Here is a 17,353-nt window from a genome sequence, read left to right as displayed (position 1 = left end):
GGAGAGCAGCCAGAGAGAAACTCATTTCCTCGGCTGTTGGCTGTCGGTAATTAAGTCTCTGCACAGCTAGGATCCCACGTTGCGTGATGATTGATCTTGGGGCGGGGAGGGTGGTTTTCACTGTTTACGCTCTTCCCTGCTGCTCCTTTGTCATCCGCCCCCACCTCAGCCCCCCGCCGCGAGTGCTGGTCCCCTCCAGAGGAGCAGGGAAACTGAGTCAGGCGTGCCTTCCTGCCCCGCCCCCCTGGTGCAGGCTGGAGACAGCCTTAGAGTGAGGAGGACACGCTCTGGGGTCACCTCGCGCGCAGGGAGCTTCTGCCGCCCACGCCAGCCGCGCCAGCCTCTCTGCGCCCGCCCGGATGCGCAGTCCGTAAACATGTTGTTTTCAATGAAAAGGGAAGTTCTCTTTCCTCTGGCTCCCGCCCCCACCCCGCCCCCACCCCGCCCCCGGGCGCAGCGCCCGGCGGCCTCCTCTGAACGCCGAGGGCCTGGCCGTGGTCCCCTCCACCAGCGGGTAGAGCGGCGTGCCGCTCGCTCTCCGAAGCCTCCGTCCCGGTGGGGACAGGTGGCGGTAAACACAGCGCATCCTGCTTGGCATTCAGACTGTCGTGGAAGTTGGAGGTTGTAAATAATACTCTCTCGGTGCTCAAGACAGAATAATTATTATTCTTCCCCCCAGGTCTCGGAGCGGGTGATAAATTACACATCGCTTTTGCGTCCCCGCCCCCAGCTGACACGGAATACGGAGCCGACGCCCTGCACCTGTCACCAAGCACTAAAGGTGACCTGTGTGCGTGGAGAAGCCGGGGGTGGGGGGTGGGGGAAGCGCTGGTCTGACCCAGGCTTCCCTTTGATGTGTTCCGGGGCTCATCTTTCCTGATGAAAGGTTTATCCTCTGAGCTCAGAGGTTGTGTTACCCGAGCTGGGGAAACTGAGGCAGAGAGGGGCTTTCTGGGACAAGCCTCTCTTCTCGTGCACTGTCCTCGACCACATCCTGCTCTAGTCAGACCTGTGAGCCCCTGGCCAGCCTCCCTGCTGGTCCTGGGAAATGTTTTTTGGGGGGTGGGGGGGGAGGGACTAGGCAAGGTTTTGGGGGCAGCCCCTTCCTGGGAAACAGAGGCTGTGAGCACTTCTCATATCTGACCCTGGACCTCAAAAAACATGGAGAGCCTCTTGTACAAAAGGGGAAACTGAGGCATAGGATAGGCCCCCACCCCACCCCCGTCCAGCCACCCCGCTGGATGCTGGTGAATGAACCCCGAGCTCCTAAATTTCCGGCCGGGGCCCCTCCATCCCTCCTCTTGATGGCCGAGGAACCAGCCAGCCAGAGGTCAGGCTGAGGGGCACGGGTGCAGCACACACCCCAGGTCCGCTGGCCCAGGGTCCCTCCTCCAGCTCTGCAGCTGTGGAGTCTCACCCAGCAGAGGGTCCTGCTCGGTTTCAAGACGGCCCCTTGTTCTACGATTGCCAGCCTCCTCTTGGGCATAAGTAGGTCCCTGATAATCAGAAAGACAAGCTGGAGCACTGGGGGCCTTTGACCTTCTTCCAGGCCCTGAGTTGAAGTCAGTTCAACAAGAGGCGGCGTGCTGGGTGCTCCTGAGGGTCAGAAACAGAAAGAAATCTGGTCCCCGCCCCTGAGCCCAAGTCCCTCTGGAGAGCTCCTCCTGGTGGCTTCGGCGAGAAGGGGACCCTAGCCTCAAGGTCAGCTGTGCACCTTCCTGGGAGGGAGGTCAGGCACACACATACACACACATACACACACGTGCACACACATACACACACGTGCACACACGCGCACACACGTGCACACACGCTCACCCCTGCACACAGACACGCTCACACGTCTTCACCTACGCTCACATGCGCGCACACACACCACCCTGTGGGGAAGCAGGCTGAGCGTCCATCCGCGTGCCAGAGGGGGGACCGGAGCCTCAGGACAGGACGAGAAGGAAGCCCTGGGCGGCGGTCAGCAGCCAGCGTGCGTCAGGACCCCGGGCTCCCCAGGCAGATTTCTTAAATCCAGATGCCAGAGTCCACCCCCCACCGCGCCCCAGAAACCCACCGCCCAGAGTCTCTGGGGCACGGAAGCCGCCTGGAGGGCTGTGGCCCCCTGGAGTGTGCTAGGAAACTCCTGCTGTCTTGTGACACCCAAAGTGCCCGCCCAGCCTCACCCACACACTCACCTGTGTGCAGCTGACCTGGTGTCTCAGGCAGCCCAGTGGCCAGGCTGGGCAGCTGAGACTCGAACACAGGGCCAGACAGATCCCGGCAGAGGGACTCGGCACAGAGCTGGGAAAAGTCCGCCCACCCCCACCCCACGCTGCCTGGGACGGGTCCTGGGCCCGCACGTGGGCCCTGTGGTCAGACGAGTCACCAGCTCATCTTCCTCATAGCCCGGACAGCAGCTCTGCTCCACTGTCCCTTCCACTGGGGGTCTCGGCCAGCAGTGTGGGCAGGCAGGGTGGCTGACAACCCGCAGTGAGGAGGGCATTCACGGACAGCCGCTGCCTTGGCCCCACGGCTGGCTTGGCCTCTGTAGAGGCTCCCACTCTGCTGTGCCGGCCCTGAAGCCCTTCCCAGAGCAGCTGGGGGAGCCACGTCCCCCCCCCCCCGAGTGTACCCTAAACCTCCTCGCGTCCTCCACCAGCTCTGGGTGTCCCCAGCCCTGGCGGCAGCAGGACAGTGCTGACAAATGGGGACCTCTCCACACCAGCTCCCTGGGGTTCCCAGGAGCCCAGCGCTGACCACAGAGGACCTGTGTCCTCAGGGCTGACTCCGGGAGCAGGCCCCCCACCGGGTTCCCACCCAGCCTCTGAGCCCACTTGGGCCCACGCACGCAATCCCGCCACGGTGTCTTTGTTTAAATACAGTCACCGAGGTTACATTGAAAGTCAGCGTGTGACCAAGATGCAGTATATTTCCCCATGTGTAAGACACACCCCTTTTTCAAAAACTTTGTGTCTAAAAACTGGGCGCATCTCATACAGGGGTTGTGGCATTTCAGATGCCATAGATGGAACTGAGGACGAGGCAATCTATGAAGACAGTGATTCGTCATCAGACACAGACGAGGACAAGCTCATGGATGGGAGTTTTGACAGCGATGAGGAGTTGTATGAATTTTATGATGAATATAACTTGAGTTCAATCACTTCATGTGAGACTTTTTTTTTTTTCCAAATTTCAGGCCCCAAAACTAAGGAGCATCTTATACGTGGGGATATATGGTGCATCTTCTTGGTGACCAGCTGACCCGGGCACACCCTTGACCAGACCCCCTTACTCCTTCATGTGAAGTACAGAGACCGCCACGGACTCTGGAGCCAGAGCTTTTCTTAAAATTCATGCAAAATGCCTCTATTCAGCAAGCACTCACTGAATTCCTGTAGTGCGCCAGGGAGCAGGCGTGAGCCGGAGAGAAGCCCTGGCCCCTGGCAGAAGCCCGGGCCCAGGTCTGTATGCCCCACCGGCTTCTCCCTGGCTCGGTGAGGTCAGCCAGGGACCCCACAGCACTGGGACTCCGGCCATGGGTCCGTGCTTTAGAGCAGTGGTCCCCAACCCCCGGGCCGCAGACCGGTACCGGTCCGTGTGCCATTTGGTACCGGTCTGCAGAGAAAGAATAACTAACTTACATTATTTCCGTTTTATTTATATTTAAGTCTGAACAATGTTTTATTTTTAAAAAATGACCAGATTCCCTCTGTTTCATCTAAGACTCACTCTTGACTCTTGTCTCGGTCACGTGATACATTTATCCATCCCACTCTAAAGGCCGGTCCGTGAAAATATTTTCTGACATTAAACCGGTCCATGGCCCAAAAAGGTTGGGGACCCCTGGGTTAGAGGACCCCCAACATAGACCTCGGGATTCGCGTTTGAGAGCAGGGGCCACTGGCTGTCACTCGTCCATTGCTCTGAGTGTCCCTGCACCTGGGGCCGGAAGCAAAGCCTTCACTGGACCATGGGCCGGTCAGCACCAGAACCCTGAGCTCTGGGATCCAAGCTCCAGGTCCATCCACCCCACCCCCATCACCAGGAACTAACGATGTCACCGAAAGGAAACGATTGACCTCGGTGCACTGGAACACAGACACGCGTTTTTCTCCGTCACGCTGGTCTTTAAACAAGCCTCCGGGTTCATTATGAGGGTTTCCAGCGGAGCATAATAATGAGGCTGCCTACCTGTCTACATGCCAATACACTCGGAAGGACCATCGATCCGGGGTGCGGCGGTGAGGGGCTCTCTGCGTGAGAGGAGGGGCTGCCCCAGGGAGGCGGTGCCCCCCCTACGCGGGCTCCGAAAGAGAGACCCACGCTTCTGCAGGTGTCCCCCGCCACTCCCAACTCCGAGCTTCGGAATGCCGCGGCCCGGGGAGCCCTTCACCGTCCTGGTTCTGGGCCTCACCTTTGCCACCTGTCGGCGGCCGGGCGGAACATCGTGTCGGGGTCCCTTCCTCCTCTTCCCATTTCAACGACTCGACAGGAAGGACAGAGTCCCCCCGGGATTCCCCGGAGATGCCATCTTCCCCTTGCGTTGGCGGAGATTGAAACTGAGGCCACCGTACGGCTGTCCATTGTCACACGTGTGCCTGTGCCTCGGAGCCTCTGCATGGACCTCTCTGTGGCCTGTCTGGGTGCAAGTGTGTGTGTGTGTATGTGTGTACACGCACATGTATGCTGCCGTCACCAAGCCTGGCTCCTCGCGGCCGAGACGTGATAAGCTGAGCTAACCACAGGGCACCCCGTCCCCCAGGTGCGGAGCCCAAGGGCACAGCCAGCGCTGTGAGTTTCACGGGGTGTCCCGTCCTTGCATGATTTTTTGGTGGCCTGTCTGGCTGGCCTCAGACATTGTCACCATTCTGCTGGCGCCAGCTGCATGTCCCAGAGCACCTCCTTTTTATCCTTCGGGCTGGGGACAGGGTTTTGCCGTGGGGACAGGGTCTGCGCGAGGCCTGGATCGGAGAGCAGAGCCGCCAGGAACCGCACTGAAAGGACTGTGGGGATTTGCCTCGATGCGATCGCGGGAGCTGGTGACACGGCCCACGGGAGGCTCTGGCGTCTAGCCTGCCGGTGCGGCCAGCCGGTCGGGAAGGAGGGACAGCCCAGGAGCTGCGGGGGACGCTTGGCACCTCCAGCGTGGCCTCCGCCCACAGCCCGCGGCTTCAACACCGGGCGCCCCATCAGGGAAGCCTCCGCCCCTCTGCGGGAGCTGCTCAACACAGCGGGCCCAGGACAGGGAGACCGGCGGTGGGACCTGGCCGGTGCTGAAGCTGCCGCCCGCGTCCGCTAGGCATGCCAGCAGACACAGGACCACGCGCCTCAGTGGGGACAGCGCCTGTGCCGGCTCCAGGCGTCGGAGCACACGGGCACCGCCTTCCACCTGCCAGCTCCCAGGGAGACCAGGCGAACCCAGGCTGGCGCAGAAAAGGCAATTCTGGCCAGTGACACTCCCATAGGCAGGTCACACAACAGAGAACCCCCTCTCCCTAGGCAACCAACCCGGCATCCGTAGGAAGCCCGTTCATGCCCAAATACATAACAAAATCCAGGCTTGTGCCCAATGTGACGCCCTGTCCCTCATAAGCCGAGAGCACCCGGCCTCTGTCTCAGAGGGGCCCTCACCCCGGGGGGCCTGAGGCCCAGAGAGGAGCCCAGCCTGCATCCTGGCAGATAGGAGGAGGGTGCCAAGGCCGTGGGCGAGAGGCTGGGAATGACAAGGTCTCTGCCAGCCTCGACCCGGTCAGACATCCAGCAATGACAAGGGCGAGGGCCTTGCCAGCCGCCCCCTCCCCGGTCCTCAGCCATGAGTGTCCCAGAGTCACTGTTCACACAGCCCCACAGACCCTCGGAGACTCTCGTTCACCAGTGTTGGCTGTGGGGGGCCAACACTGGGACCAGCTGTGTGACCAGCATGGGGGAAACTGAGGCAGCGGTCCAAAGACCTCCTTTGGGGACACTGGGGCGCAGGACCCTCAAGAAGGACCGTGTCCCCCACCCAGCCAGGCCTGTACTGGGCTCTTCAACCAAAGCCACTTCCTTGGGAAGAAATGAGAGGCGAATAGGAGGGAAGAGGCCCCGACCTCTTCTCCTGGGGATCCCGTTTCTGGGTGTGGCCGGAAGAAGGGAGCTGGGCAGAGTAGCCCCCCAATCTCCCGGGGCTCCGGGACCCAGGAGGGGAGGGGCCTGCGCACACGCGGCCAATCAGGAACGCCCAGGCTCCCTCCGCCCCTCCCGGGGAGAAGAGGCGAGATCCAGGCCTGAGCCGCAGCTGCAGGATTAGTATTCTGACCCACGGAGCAGGGTTTTCATCAGTAATTAGCCCTTTCCTGCAGAGCCACGCTGAACAGATAAGGGCACGGTGACCTTTCTCCCGGGAGGCTGGTGACAGAGCTTGTCTGGCTCGCGGACGTTTCGACAGCTTCTGTCAAAGCCGCTGGGATGAAAAGACGTGGACCGGGGTCCCTGCTCCCGGGTGCAGCCGCCTGACAAGGGGGTCCTCTGCCCCCCCCACCCCTGTCTGGCTCTCACCCACATTGCCCTGAAGTCTCTAACCCACCCAGGCCTAGGGCATTGTCACTTTGGTGGCTTTTCTGGTGACCAGCTGCCTGGAAGTGTGCAGGCCATTGTAAGAGCCTCCCTTACCTGCCCCAGCTCGGAGATAACTGGGGTGGGGGGGCACCAGCAGCATTGCCCCCCCCCTCCAACGCCACGGAGGCAAGACCATTCCTGCCCCCCCGGCTGGGCAACCAGGGCCCTCATGGCCGAGCTGCCCTGACCTGTCTAAATGTCACCCTGTGTCATCAAATCCCGGAACTTTCCATCCGGCCCACCCTTGAGACCAAGTCCCCAGCCTGAGGCTCCCTAATCGGGCAGGTGAGACCCGGAACAGCTGCGACCAGGCCCCAAGACCCCTCGTGCTCCGTCTGGAGCTCTCCCGAATCTCCAAATAAGATGCTGATCCTCCCAGCACTTACTGACAGTGTCTCAGGTGAGTTTCTTCAAGAGGACACCTTTCGGGGCGTTGAAAACCCCATCGTGCCTGATGCCCCGGAACCCAGTCTGGGTGGGACAGGCTCGAACGTCCTGAGGACAGAGACTTTTGTCTCTGGTTGCTGCCCCTGCTCCCCCCAGAGGCGTGCCCCTCAGCGCCTGCGGGGACCACGGCTCCCGGGGGCCGCCCCTGTCGGCTGCCTGGGCCTCCCGACCCCCCACCTTCCCTCTGCCCGCGGCACCACTAAGTGGACGCCCAGTTCCTGGGTGACTAAGGTCGTGCCGGCAATCCTGACCTACCCAGCCCACCGCAAGCTTTTGTGGGCACCTGCCAGGTGCTCAGCCCACAGGAGGGATCCCGTGACTCTTGCCCTCCCCCCACCGCCCCGTGTACCCCAGGGGGTGAGGGTGGGGGGTGGGCCCTGCAGCTTTGGCTGTCTCCCAGGCGGCCGACGGAAGTGAAGTTCATGGCATACGTTCCTGTTGAGCAAGTTGAGTGCGCCCCCAGGTGCTGAGCGGCACGGTGCCCACAGCTGCCAACATGGTGCTGTGCTCTTCAGAGCACGTGAGAATCACAGCGCCCACGGTAGGCGTTCTTACCAGCAGACACACCGGCAAAGGACGCGAGGCCGTTTGGGAGGAGATGAGTGTGTCCAGTACCGGGGTGGTGGTGCTGGTCTCACGGGGGTGAGCCTGTGTCCAAATTCACCCAAATATATTCAACATGTGCAGTTTTTGTGTACAAGTTATCCTTCGATAAAGCAAATTTTACTTTATCTTTTTAAAGCTGTGATGCCTCCAACAGTGTCTGAGACCCGCTCTGAGGAGCGGGGAGGTGGATGGGATTACTGCCCAGTTGTCATCACAACAACATCTGGAGGTCACTTCCGGGGCCTGGGGCAGGTGTCCCGGCTCCCCGAGGACGCCCACAGGGGCGGCTGCGACACCAGGACCCGGCTCAGGGCCGTGTGTTCCCGCCCGCTGCCTGTGAGCGAGGCTGTGAGTCACTCTGCTGTGAGTCTGTGAGTCGTGCCCTCTCCTCTGTGGCGCCCCCTCCCGGCACAGAACCCTGCCAGGAGGATTGCGGGGTGGGTCCCCTCCTGAGGACACCTCCAGCGGCCCACTTCACAGTAAATGGCAGATGGCCTCTGCTGCCCGGAGCCGGAAGCTTTAATCAGGCTTTTGATACAAAGGCCACCACGGCAGATAAATGGCTTTAAAAACACTCTTCTGTAAGTGCTCAGAACAGAAAGATGGCAGTGGGCGTGTGCTTGCTTGAAACCTCAGCAAGAAAGCATCCCCCCTCCTTAGAGGTTCTGTTGGGCACGCCCTGCCCTGGGGCAGCACCCAGCCAGGGTCCCTGTCGCCCCTCTGAGACAGGGAGCCACCCTCGGTGTGTCTGACATCAGAACACAGCACTTCCGTCCAGCTCAGCTCAGCACACCCCTCAGCACGTCCTAACCTCACTCTTCTCCGCATAACGTGTCCGTGAGCTCGGGGGTCTTCCACACATTGATCACGGCAAGGTTGCTGGCCGGCTGTCTGCGGGGCACTGTGGTGGGCGCTTTCTACCTCGGTGATAGGTCCATCCTTTCCTATACAGATGGGGAAACTGAGGCCCAGACAAGTCTAAGTCACCCTTGGTCAGGAGGAAGTGGCTGAGCTCAGAACCAGCCCACGGTGTCCTTAACTCCAGAGCGTGAAGGTAGCTGTCATGATGAACTGGGCCCCCCGGGACCCAGAAGGCGTCCCTAGTGTGAGTTAGGTGCACACACACCACATGCCCTGCGGTCTCACATGCCTGCACACGCATCCCGTGGTTTCACACACGTGCACGTGCACGTACACACACACTCCTCCCACCTTTTTTCCCTGTAACTCCATCCTGGCGCCTACCTCCTCTCCGAGTTTCCCGAAATAAAATGAGAAACTTTCCACGCGGGGCTCTCGCGTCACGCTGGAGGACAACGTGCTCCAAACGGGGAATAATTGGGCCGCGCAGGGCCCCAGCGTTCCCAGAAGGAAATGGAACAGGCTGAGGTATCAGGTGTGGAAATAAAACTGCTAAAAATGAGATCCAGAGCAGCTAATGAGGGCAAGTCGGCAGGCTTGCTTTGAGAAACAAAATAGGAAGCGAACCGCACGGGTGTGGTCCGAGGCAGCTGGGGCCTCCCACGCAGCCAGCTGGGGGCTGACCTTGCTGCGGGGGGGGGGGGGCAGCTACGGGGGCGGGGGGGGGGCATGTGTGCTGGAGCTGGTGAGAGGGACCTCCTTGGGTCCTCACAGGCTCCTCGCCTCAACCCATTATTAGAGCATCAGACCCGCCACAGCCATGGAGATGCACGGGCGCGTTTTCCGCCTCCGCACCGGTCTGCTTGGCTGCTGCGGTAACCAAGCCCCGCGGTGGGCGGCGTCAACAGCAGACGTTCATTGTCTCACGTCCTGGAGGCTGGTCGTCCGGGGTCCAGGTGTGGGCAGGGCTGGTTCCTCCCCAGGTCTCTCACTGGGCTGGCAGAGGGCCGCCCTTTCCCCTTCCGTCCTCACGTGGCCCCCTTCCCTATTGTGTCTGTGTCCAAATTCCCCCTTTTCACAAGGGCATTGGTCACGTTCGACTAGGGCCCACTCTTGATAGCCATATTCCAACTTGATTGCCTCTTTAAAGACCCAGGGTCCGCAGGCAGCCACCTTCTGAGGTCCTCGGGGTCAGGACTGCGATGTAGGGATTCTGGAGACACTGTGCAGCCCGTAACATTGCCCGTCACCGTTGTGTTTTTTCCCATCGGTCCTGGTGTTTTTCCCTTCGCGCCACGAACTTCACCTGCGCCTCCGTGTGCTGAGCGGGACCGAGCAGAAGCTCCCTCCAGGGGCCCTCAGCGTCCAGGGCATGTTCAGATGGAGCACGGTCATGCCACAGCAGGGGCCCAGCCACCCCTGGCTCTGTGTGCCGTGCAGCCCCGGGGCGTCCACCCCTTCACGACTGGCATGCGGTAGGCTCCCGGGTGTCCCCGTTTATTCAAAACTGGGCAAGCAGCGAGCAGAACGGGTCAGTCAGCCCCTGGGGCAGCCCACGGCAGCCCACAGCCCAAGAGGGAGGGGATGGTATGGAGACCAGAGGACAAGTTCGGACCCGAGCCCCAGTGAGCGCATCTGGGAGGCCAACCCCCTTGCCTTGTTTGTGGCATGCGCGGCGGCCGGAGGCCAGGCCACAGGGAGCCCTCGGGAGGACAAGTGGCCCCTCGTGGAGGGCAGCCTGATAGTGTGAGTCAACATCTAAAATGCACGCATTCTCGAGCGCGTCACAGCCCCATGGAGGACATCACGGGGGATCCCAAGACAAGGGTATGGGTGCATGCAGCTCCCAAATTGCAGGGGCTCCACCTGACACCCAAATCTATGCAACCCCTTAGGGTCCAGGCCCCCCACCCTTGGTCATGGCCTCCACCTCCCCGGGTTCAGCTAGCAGAGAGGAGAGAGAGGCTGGCACCCGGGACGTTTTATGGCCCACTGGAAGTGGACACATCACCTCCTCTTGTACCCCAGCAGCCAGGCTCTGCCTGGCACATGGTCCCGCCCAACCCAAGAGCACCCGGGACACATGTGTGCTCTGGAGGAAGGGAACATGAACGGCGCACGCACCAGCCAGCTCTGACCCCACGGTCACCGGCAGTCTGTGTAGGGTCATATCACATGTTGATCCCAACTTGAATGTCCTGTGGCAATGAGTTAGATGCACTTAACCCACTGTCCCTGTATCTAATACGCGCCGCGTGCTTTGAACTCCTATGCGGTCGGGCGAGCAGAAGGGTGAGGCGTACCTATTCGCGGACGTCCAGTCTTCTCCTCCCCGACACAGCGGAAGGAAACGGTTAGGGTTCGATCTACCTCGTATACCCTCACCCACGTTCTAAAAATGTTACGGCTGCTCTGCGTGGGCGGATTAAGCGCAGAGGGATATGGAAAGACTCGCAGAAATCTTAAACTGTCCACCATGTCTCCGCCCCCCGCCCGTCCTTCCGGAGGGGGGCGTGGCTGGCCTCCGAGCCTCGAATGTGGCGGACTCGGTGGGACACGGGCCCCATGAGCAGGACGCGGCAACCGCGACGGGAGCGCCTGGACTTGGTCATCAAATGGCAGCTTGCTCCTGGGTCCCCGTCTTTCTGGACATGTGTTCCCCGGGGGAGCCAGCTGCCATGTCAGGAGGCTCCCTCGATGGGCCCACGTGGCGCGGCGGGAACGGAGGCTCCTCCCACGGCGCCTCCTTGGAAGCCCATTGCTCCAGTCCTGGTCAAGCCTTTCAGATGGTGTGGCCCTGTCCGCTGCCGTGACCGTCACCTTGACTGCCATGCCACTTCCTGAACCGCTCCTCAAAGCTGTCCTTGAGTCCCCGCCCCGCCGAGACCGCCACGCCACTTCCTGAACCGCTCCTCAAAGCTGTCCTTGAGTCCCCGCCCCGCCGAGACCGTGAGGTGGGAGTGTTTGCCATTTTGCAGCCTCTGCGTTTTGGGGATAATTTGTTACGTGGCAGGAGATGACCCAACACGCCATCCCTGCAAGGCGAAGGGCCGAGACGCTGACCCTGCCTTCCCCTCTGTCCCGGCTGCGTCCACTCAGAGCAGAATTCTAAGAGCCCCCCCTTTCCCAGGGTCTCCCCCATTCTCCAGCCGTCCCCATCCGAGGACCGTAGTCCTCAGCGTGAGCCTGGGTGAGGCCTGGTAGCTGTTGCTTCTCCAAGCGCCGTACCCACCTCGGTGCCAGGCCCGGTGAGAGCCCCGGACGGGTCCCCGTGGAACGGGTGAAGGACCGAAGGAAGGAGGGCTCCTCTTACCCCATAAGTCCCCTAGAGTGACACGTATGTCGCCTCTAAAACTGGGGGAGTGGAGTCCGTCAGAGTCACTGGCTGACCCAAATGCCTCGTCTCTGGCGGCAGGACCAGCGGGCAGAGAGGACGTGGCGTGGCCGCCAGAGACGTCCGTCGGTCTGTCCGTCGCTGGAGGCTGCGTTGTGTCTGTGTCCCGGGCTCTGCTCACGCTGCTTACCCCCCCCCCACTCCTGGGAGGCAGAGGTGGTTTCTTTCCCCGGGTCCTTCGAGCAAGGGGTGGAAACAGGCTCTTTGCAAATGGACTGGAGACCGTGGAAATGATGTTAATGGGTTCAGGCGGGTAGCATCCTCCCCAGTCACTGGGCTGTCCCCGCCTGCTAATGGGCCTTCCCGGAAAGGCCACTCAGGGCCGGTCCTGACGCTCCGTGATGGGCCGAGCAGGCACTTAATGGCCTGAGGCCCCAGCGGATACAAGAACCACTTTTCCGAGCTCGCTATTTCTTCCGCGACAGAGAACTCATTTCCCTCGCCATCCAGTGGGGGCAGGGGCGGCCGAGCTCTGGGGGATGGTCGGCTCCAGGCGCCTGGTCAGCCCCGCCCTGCACTAACCAGCCACGGCCCCTTAAGCAGGGATGGTGGCAGCATGGGACTTGTGCGCAGTGGCACTGGACATCTGGGCTGGACACCACCCCCACCGGGTGACCCTGACCCATTTCCTCCACTGTGGGCAGTCTTGCAGACCCTGACGAAGCCCCGTGGGGGACTGGTCCATGGGGGCGCTTTGGAACTGGACACCCCAATATGAAAGTGACCCACACACCCAGGGCCTCCAGCTCAGGAAGGTCTCAGCCGCTGGTGAACGAAAACTCGGCCCAGGCTGACCCCGTCACCAAGCCCCTCGGGGGGACACCGCCCAGCCCGCGTCCAAGGCTGAGGTTGGGGGACAGCACAGTGTCTCTCTCAGAGTTGCCGCGGGGACAGATGGCAGGAGGCGCTGACGGAACCCAGCTGCGTGGCCCCACGTGGCGGGCGCCGTGGGAGACCGGAGAGGCTCTGCAGCCACTTTGCACAGAGCTAGCTCCGTGCTCACCCTTCCCGGCAGGCACGCCTCCGAGCAGCCCTCCGCGTTAAAGAAGAGGCGTGACAACCCCGCCTGCCCCGTGCCCGTGTCAGCACCGTCGGGCCGCAGACACGGAGGTCTCTCCAGGCAGCCACGACTCCGCGTTAGGACGGTCCCCCCTCCCTGGACTCCCACGACAAGAGAGAGAATTTCTCCTTCGATGATAAAAGCACGTCTGTGGGCAGCAGCTGGGCCTGGCGCGGGCGGCTTCCAAGGGGCAGAGAAAGGCTGAGCGGCCAGCTGGCCGGTGGGACCACGCTCCCCGCTCACACGGGTGTCCCCAATCCTGGCCCCAGCCCGACCGGTGTGCCCGGAAGAACCTGTCATCGGACTGATCCCGGGAGGAAGCACAGCTAGAAAGCCAGCTTATTTCCTCTCCTGCTTTCCCAGCCGTCTCAGGAGCCACAGTGTCGCATGCTGGTTCCCACTCAGCTGGTCAGAGCGTCGTCCGGAAACACCAAGGTTGCAGGTTCAATCCCCCGGTCAGGGCACACATGGGAAACAACCAATGAATGCAGGACTAAATGGAACAATCAACGAAGGCTTCCCTTCCCCCTCACCTCTCTCCCCCTTCCTCTCTCTAAAAAGAAAAATTAAAAAATCAACAGGGATTAAACCCTGGCCGGAGAGCACTGGAGCGTTGTCCCGGAGTGCGGAGGCAGTTGTCCCGGAGTGCGGAGGCAGTCGTCCCGGAGAGCGGAGGCAGTCGTCCCGGAGTGCGGAGGCAGTCGTCCCGGAGTGCGGAGGCAGTCGTCCCGGAGAGCGGAGGCAGTCGTCCCGGAGTGCGGAGGCAGTCGTCCCGGAGAGCGGAGGCAGTCGTCCCGGAGAGCGGAGGCAGTTGTCCCGGAGTGCGGAGGCAGTTGCCAGTTCCATTCCCCGGTTAGGGCACATGCAGGAGCAGCTCAGTGCTCTCTCTCTCTCCCTCCCTCCCTCCCTCCCTCCCTCCCTATCTCTCTCTCCCTACCTCTCCTTCGAAAAGAAAAAAGAAAGAAAGGAGACGTAATTGGAACAATCCTGTATGACCTGCGTTCTCTCTTATTTGACCTCAAAGGTCTGCTTCTAAACAAAGCAGTTGTTTGCCTCATACTGGGTGGACCTGGATGGCGGGAGCGTCAGGGACGGCCCAGGTGTCAGCAGAACGTGGCAGCCTGACTGATCCCCTCCATCGCCTCCTTCTCTGATGTCCCCGTGGTGGGAGGCGCAGGGCTGTGTCCTGAACTCCAGAGCAGCCGCCCCCCACCCTCCCGGCCCGGCCCGGCCTGAGCTCACCACTGTGTCCGTCTGCTGACGCCAGGCAGACCAGACAGAAGCCTGCCGGGCCTAATGGCTCGGGAAGTGGGCTGGGCACTTACCGGCTTCCACTCTCTGGCAGCAGCAGGTCGGACACTCGCCTGCCTTACGTAGGGAGAGGTAGCAGAGACCAAGCTGAGGGGAAGGTGGAACGCAGGTGGCAGGTGGCAGTGCTGGGAAGGCCGGAGGCCCGGGTGGAGGGGCTCCCACACCGCCTCCCAGGGTCCATGGCTGGAGAGGCCCCGAGGGGCCTGGGAGGCTGTGTGTGGGTCTGGCCCCAAGGCCCCTGTGGGAGCAGGTGCAGGTGAGTGGGGAGACCGTCTGGCCTAAGGCTGCACTTCAGTAGACATGCAGAGAGAAACGCATCCTTAGCGAGTGCGGGAGTGTGCTGCCTGGCCTCCCCCAAAGGCCACCTCCCCCAGGGTGCCTGCCTAGACTCCCGCTTCCCAGGATGTGAGCCCACCTGCACAGAAGCACCCCAGCAGGAACCCCATCTTTGCTCACTGTCTTCACAATTTTAGGCAGCCGGGCCTGCAGTCCTTGGCAACCCCCCCCCCCGACTCCTCGTTCTCCCTGACCCTCCAGGGTCTGGGGCCGTGGGGGCCTGAGACCCGCCTCTGCCTCCGGTTCCCCACCAGCACCCTGGAGCCCTGCTGTGTCTCCAAGAGCCCTCCCCACACTTGTGAGTTGCAGCCCCAGGACCTCAGACCTTCCTCCTGCCTGCCTCTCCCTGAGGCTCCAGGCTGGTGGCTGGTGGCTGTCCCCCTCAAGGGAGGTGGGATGGGGCGGGGGAGGGGCGGTGCTGCCCTGCACCCATCCTTCCCAGGAAAGCTGCTCCTGCCATCACCCTGCACCCCCCCCCCGCCCCCACGCCCAGGTCCTCTGGGGCTCAGGGGCACCTGGGGCTTCTCCCCCAGGCCAAGGTCTCCCTGCCGGGGGTCCTCCCTTGATTGTCCTCTGTACACACTTGACTGCAAGCCAGAGAGAAGGTGCAGGCTGTGTCCGTTCTAAACCCACATTTGTTCATTGATCACATATGGATGGATGGATGGATGGATGGATGGGTGGATGGTGGTGGGTGGTGGTGGGTGGTTGGTGGATGGATGGTGGATGGATGGTTGGTGGATGGATGGTGGATGGATGGATGGATGGTGGATGGATGGTAGATGGATGGATGGATGGATGGATGGATAGATGGATGGATGGTGGATGGGTGGATGGACGGAAGAACAAATGCATACCTAATGGGTGCCTCCCTTTGGCTCCGACAGACCAGGAATCTAGTTCTGGTCAGACTACACTGAGGTCATGGTACCTGGGAGGTCTGTCTCCTGCCTTCAGCCTCCATCAATCTCCTTTTCATAACAAAGTGGCATGAAACCACACACACAGTATCTGTCTTATTAAATTGAAATTAAGTTCCTTGTGGAGACAGTTCAAGTGCCCTGAGCTCTCTGCCGCTGGGTGTGGGCTCGTGACACTGGCTGCAGCTGAGCTGCTTGGCCTGGCTGGCACCTTTGACCCCCAGGCTGACCTTAGCTGTAGCCTGCGCATGCCTGCCCTTCCTGGCTCCCCTGACCTCTGGGGAGGGAGAGGCCTGGCGTTTCTGCAGCAGCTCCGGGTATTGACTCCCAGGAACAAGGGTGGAATCGTTTATCATTCAATTAACGGTGTCAGCAGAGCCCTTATCGAAATGACCAGCGGCACGTGTAATCAATCTTTAATGAAACAATAATTGCACTTCCCGGTCGGTGAGTGCCCAGCCTCCTCTAAAACCGTCCCGGAGTGGATAATGAATGGCCCTGGGTCCTGCCAGCGAGGGCCAAGGGTTGGTGGCCTGGTCCTTTCTAGAGCGATTGGAGACAGGAGCCGCCGGCTGCTGGGGCAGGAGGGGCCAACACCGTGGGCGGCATCCTGAGCGCACACGGCAGTCACAGAGCGTAAAGGTCGTCCACGCACAGAGGGAGCGAGGACACCGTGAACCGTGGGCACCCTGCTGACACCCACGGCGTCTCCTCCGCCCCCAGCCTGGCTCCTCCGTGTCCTTGTCGGCGTCTGCCCCCAGCAGGTAAGGCGGTGCCCCCCTCCCCAGCCCCCGTGACCTGCTCACCTGGCTGTGAGCCCCCTGGGGGGAGGGAGCTGGGGTGGTATTGCACCCCGTGATTTTCGTGGAGCAGGGAAGTGCTCTGTGAACGCTGCCCGCCAGAGGACGGGTTGCCCAACACGGACCCTGGCCAGTTCCGGACAGCCCACGGACCGGGCTTCTCCTGCTGGGCGCCAGTTATGAGCGACCACCCAGAAAGATGAGAAGCTTTCACGTATTGAATCCCTTGCCTGAGCCAACGAACAGCTGATGGAGGGGGGCTGAGCCTGGTTTTCAGCCCTCCCTGGACACGGCTGACCCCTCTGCCCCCCCACCCCGTCCGGAGCCCACTCCCCACCTCGGTCCCCCTCCCCCTTCCCTGAAACCAGGGTCACCACCAAAGAGCGTGCAGTGTCATCTGACCTGCCAGTGTGTGAGCCTGGCGTGTCCTCAGCCTGTGCCCCAGGCTCCCAGCCCCGTAGCTCCCTCATTAGGGACACCCCCTCCCGTGAGAGAACCTGCTTGGTCTCATTTGTTCTTTTTGTGTGTGAGATTGTTCTTTCTGATTGATTTCAGAGAGAGAGAGACAGAGAAAGAGAGAGAGGGAGAGAGAGAGAAGAAGAAGAAGAACATTGATGTGTTGTTCCACTTATTTATGCATTCCTTGGTTATGCTTCTTGTCTGTGCCCTGACCGGGGATCCAACCTACAACCTGGACATATCAGGACCATACTCTACCAACTGAGCTACCCCGCCAGGGCTGTGTGTGCGCGTGTGTCTCATCTCTTTTTCTTACCCTCAGCACGCAGCACCAGGCTCCGCCCAGCTGTCTGACTGCAAGCCTGGACAGGGGACAGACCTCCCACCCCACCCCCGGGGATGGGAGGGCTCGTGTGGGCGGGGCGTGCCCCACAGGCCCCTCCCCTGCTGCCCACACCTGGGACTCCCTCCCACCTGGTGACCGCAGGGCCCGTTTGGGCCTCCTCCTATTCCTTCTACCCGACTCTGCCAACAAACCAACAAACCAACAAACGCACTCACAACTCAT

At 61.4% G+C, this 17,353-nt stretch overlaps 1 long non-coding RNA gene across 1 annotated transcript; it reads left to right on the top strand.

The window, feature by feature from the left end:
- Nucleotides 1–478: 478 nt before the first annotated feature.
- On the top strand, nucleotides 479–3,106 carry LOC136323840 (uncharacterized). Its single transcript, XR_010729014.1, has 3 exons — nucleotides 479–555; nucleotides 680–781; nucleotides 3,008–3,106. It is a non-coding gene; the product is annotated as an uncharacterized lncRNA (long non-coding RNA).
- Nucleotides 3,107–17,353: the final 14,247 nt, after the last annotated feature.

The sequence above is a fragment of the Saccopteryx bilineata genome, chromosome 2, assembly GCF_036850765.1.
Source record: "Saccopteryx bilineata isolate mSacBil1 chromosome 2, mSacBil1_pri_phased_curated, whole genome shotgun sequence".
Classification (NCBI taxonomy): domain Eukaryota; kingdom Metazoa; phylum Chordata; class Mammalia; order Chiroptera; family Emballonuridae; genus Saccopteryx; species Saccopteryx bilineata.
This window is presented reverse-complemented; position numbering and strand designations above follow the sequence as displayed.